Source organism: Adiantum capillus-veneris, chromosome 1, assembly GCF_014529385.1.
Source record: "Adiantum capillus-veneris isolate H3 chromosome 1, ASM1452938v2, whole genome shotgun sequence".
Lineage (NCBI taxonomy): Eukaryota > Viridiplantae > Streptophyta > Polypodiopsida > Polypodiales > Pteridaceae > Adiantum > Adiantum capillus-veneris.
The window spans coordinates 83,089,841-83,094,474 of NC_140931.1; the positions used below are offsets into that span (position 1 = coordinate 83,089,841).

General features: G+C 42.2%; 1 pseudogene across 1 annotated transcript; it reads left to right on the top strand.

Annotated features, from left to right (window-relative positions):
* Positions 1 to 1,169: 1,169 nt before the first annotated feature.
* On the top strand, positions 1,170 to 4,070 carry LOC147465075 (annexin D5-like; annotated as a pseudogene). The gene is made up of 6 exons (XR_015188864.1): positions 1,170 to 1,770; positions 1,971 to 2,116; positions 2,203 to 2,372; positions 2,474 to 2,663; positions 2,738 to 2,836; positions 3,598 to 4,070. The product of XR_015188864.1 is annotated as an annexin D5-like (transcript).
* The last annotated feature ends 564 nt before the right edge of the window (positions 4,071 to 4,634 follow it).

Here is a 4,634-nt window from a genome sequence, read left to right on the forward strand (position 1 = left end):
AGGCTCACGCTTCTCCTCCAATTTGGCTTGGAAAACTCATTCAGCTTCATAAGGTGACTTGTTTCATTGAAGGTTGTTGTTTTGTTGCTTGTCCTTGTAATTCATTGGCTATGGTTTGTTGGCTACCATTGTAAAAGGGTGGATGGTGAGAGGGCTCCCATAACCCTAAGACAATGTGCTAGTGATGCTATAACCAAATCTTGTCACTTGAATCCGCAAGCTCTAGGTGCCTCCTTGTGCAAATCATAAGGTTGAATCTAAGTTGTACACCATCTCTCTGTCTCTCTCTCTCTCTCTCTCTCTCTCTCTCTCTCTCTCTCTCTCTCTCTCGTGTTTTAGTGTGTGAGAGTGTTCCATAGGTGTTAGGGTTAGTGTAAAGTCCTTACTTGATTTTGGGTTTCTCTAACGATTCTCCTTTTTTTTTGCATCCTAGTTCGCTTTTAAACTAGGTGGTGCCCCTTGTGTAGTTGGGTTTTGGCTATGGGTTTGTTGTTTTGTTGTGCTTGTGGTTTCCCCAGCCCCAATTGAGCAGCCTAGGAGCCTTGAGGGGTGTTTAGAGGTCGCCTCTCTTGTTGCTTGCCCTAGACCGCCTCAGCATGCATGCACTCGAGTCTCGCACATTGCTCTCGCTCCTCACACAAGTGGCCCTCCCACTCCTCTCTTCATGTCTAGCTCGCCACAGCTGGTGCTTACTGCGTACATCACAACTGGCCACAAGGACCATATCATCACCATTGATCCCCATGTTATAAAGGCACCCCTACAAAGGTAAAAGCATGTCAACCCTTCATCAAGCCCCATCACCATGGCTCCTGGCCGCTCCTATCACCCTCTCAGCTCTTGTAATCCTATCGGATGTTGTAGCTCTCTTCTAGGCTATCACCTTCAATACCATCCATAGTGGCATGAGGAGGGACCTCCAGCTATCCTCTCTATTGAATTCAAAAGTACAAAATTCCGATAAAAGCCCTCAATCTTTAGTGGTGATTTTTATGTAACTTAAATTCTTTTGTCTATTTGAAGATGGTGAAAAGTCAAAGGACTACGATTTATTTTGCAATATTACAAGGGTACTCCAGGTTAAATTGGGAAATAAACATGCAGTGGGGAGTACACATTCACATAAATTAAGAGAATCCATGAAAACCTTTTGATCATTTTTGGCCTGCTACAGAAAGGCCCTAGTATTGGGTCAGCTTAGGCGTCCTCCAAGAGATCTCGTCCACGTGGATGGGTATTTTTTGTTTAAGTCTTTCACTCTGCAGGTGAACTCGCGAGCTCAATTTTGTTCGTACAGTACTCCGTTCAGCAGACAGGACTGGTGCAAAGCTTCACCCACCATTCCACCTTACCTCCAACAGAGAGCCCAACCATGCGTTGTTTCTCTCGCCTAGTTTCAAAGTCAAGGGGGGCGGTGGACGTATGCGTAGTCTCAGTAGCCTAGGTTTACCTTCAAGATTAAGGGCAACAAAAAATGGCGGAGGCTCTCTCTTCTCTCCGTGCCTACTTGACAGTGCTGACTTTGTCGTTATGCAGAAGGTGCCTTCTAAGTTCTCTGATAGCCGACGGCTGGCCAAAACTTGGAGCAAAGTATCTCTCTCTCTCTATCTCCTCTATCTCTCTCTCTCTCTCTCGCAGAGGACATATACGTTGTCGACCTTTTTCTGATCCGTTGGTTGGCGTCTTGCTTCTTCATGTCAAGCATCTGCTTACCTCCCATGGTTCCCAACCCTAATCTGGACTGCCTGGACCTGCATCGAGCTTTCAAAGGTATGCTGCTTTCTCACCATTTTCGTGCTCAAATCATGCATTAATTTTCCCTATTGATGCGCAGAAGGGTTGTATGATGATGCCCTGCTTGTACCCCCAATGCAAATTGTAGCCTTCTGCGCACGGAGAGAGGGCCGATTCATGTTTTTGGATCTTCATTCCTCGACCATTCTTGGGTCTCACATGCATTTTCGGGGTAGGCCTTGGATGCGATGCAGAGGAGGTCATCAGAATACTCGCCCATCGGAATGCTTCCGAGCGTGCTCAAATCAGAATGGTGTACAAGAATATGTTTGAGGAGGATATTTGCAAGCGTCTCAAGAGAGAGCTTCATTATCACTTTGAGGTGAGGTTTGAGCATTGTGCAAACGCCTGCGGTTGCGCATTCACATCCCTCATGAGCTCTCACTTGGAATGTTGTGACTTGAATAGAAGGCCATGTTGATGTGGATGAGGGAAGCTCCTGACAGGGATGTCAGGATCTCGGATCCTTGCTGAGGTTTTTAGCACGAAAAGGATGGATGATTCAATTCCATAGCCAAGGCAATGGCAAGCCTCTTCAAGATGACATCGAAGCTACTTTGTCAGGCTCTTGTCAGAAGGTACTTATAAAGGGGGTTCCATTACATGTGTTATCATGAGGTGTGTTGTGTGTTGCTCATGTTTCTTACACATGTATGCGGCATGCACACATTCAATGCATCTCTTTGTTCAGTATCTATGTGGGACTCGGGATGAGGCCGCCGATCTTGAACCTCACTTTGCGTTAGAAGATGCTATTCACACACATTGACGACACAGCTGCCATTCATATTTTGACAAGCAAAAGCCAAAGGCAATTATGCAGAATTTTTGATGCTTATTGAACCACGCATGGACAGGATGCTTATGAGGTGAAGCTCTTGCATTGGACTACTTCTCTTTTCTATTTAATTGCATAGGTTTGAATTTTTATATGGTTGCATAGGTTATCAATCAGATGGATGACAGATGCAAAAATGAATTTCACACAACGGTGATGACGGTCGCCAAATGTGTAAGCAGTCTAGAAGAATATTTTTCTGAGGTGAGGCTAAGCTATCAATTGCACGTTGTTTCAAGAATTGGTCCAGAATTATGTCTCTTGTTGTGCTTTGCTTTGCGAACACAGTGCTAACCTTGGTTTTCAATTTGGTGTCTATTTGGGTCATTTCCAAGTGTTACCGGTCTCACAATGGCTTTTTTGCATGCTCACATGAGGCTTAGTTATCTAGATTCTTGAAATAATGAAGCCTACGTGTGAGCATGCTCACATGTGGGCTTAGTTGTAATATTGCTTTCAGTTTTGCAACTATTCCAATACAAGCACCTTCCATGCTTGAAGTTTGGTCTCGGGTGGTTCATTTATAAAGAATTTCCTATATCACCTGTGTTCAATGGGGGTCCCTCCTCACATACATACTTTTACGGATAGAATGTCCCCTCTTTCTTAAGAAGCTTACATTTTTTTCTCTAAACTGAATTGAAAATCCCCTCTTGTAGATGTAAACCTATAACTCCATTAAAATTAATACACCCCTTATGAGGAACTTCAGGTGATACATCTACATTTTTTGTATGAATCCTCTGGGAGATTAGTATAACTCAACCATGCATGAGCATATTGATAATGTGCGATTGTTTGGTCGTGCTTTTGCCTATTTATTTGTTGCTTGTCATCCAATGGCGGTCAATCATCAAAAGCTCTCTATGTCACGTGAGATCAATATGTTATATATAGAGTGTGGGCCATGTTATACTTTTTCTTGGGTGGTTGTATTCTCATACTTGGTGTTTGCACTTGTTTAGGTTCTAAACAAGTCCATGAAAAGTCTTGGAACCGATGATGACACTCTTATCCATGTAGTTGTTACTCATGCGGAGATTGACTTGGCAAACATTAAAGTTTCATTTTCTCGGAGATACAAGAAGCCCTTGTCGGCTATGGTTCACTCAGACACTACTAATAACTACACGCAGTTTCTTTTGGCTCTGATTGGTGTACCTTAGTAGTTTCATGAACTCAATCCTTCAAATATTTCAATGAGGTGTAAATGCAGTGGAGGATGAAGATTAGTTTTTCTCGATCATTGTCAAAAACAAGGTTTTGGGATTGTGAGATACGATGTAGAGAAGCTTGTACATAAAATGCTATAATCACAGAAAATTGAAGGGGTGTTTGGTCTTTATATGTAAGACGTGCGGAGGCTACATAGAGGATTTGGATCTTCCCTTGGAGTATCATGTCTTGAAATAGACTTGTTGGATAGATCTTTGAGGTCTCTTGGGTTTGTCCCTACGACGTTAAACTCTTCTCTTTTTCTTCTTCTTTTGATACAATGAGTTCATTCCTCAATTGGCGACATAAGATCTTTGGTCTTGTAGGTGTGCATTGGTTACTTGGAGCATTGATTTGAATATGCATTTCTAGCAAGATAGACTTGTTAATTACAAGTGATGTTTGTAATATGGTTCCACTTCTACAAGCAAGAGCATTCATATAAGTACTCAAACCTTGTGTATTTCACATCAATGATCACTTCCATATGGCCATAATTAATTCTCTCTCTCTCTCTCTCTCTCTCTCTCTCTCTCTCTCTCTCAATTCTTAACATAAACGTCTACTTTTGTAGATTAAAAATGGTAGTTCCCTTTGGAGTATTAGGTTTTGAGTTCAAGACTTGATGAATAGATCTTTGCAATCTCTTGGAATTGTTCCTACGACGGTAAAATTTCTCCTCTCTTATTCTCTAAATGATTCTTGTACCCATCACTCTTGATATGTTGTATTAGAGTACCTCACCTATTGCTAGCATTGTGATTGATTTTACTTACCTTAGTTTTAT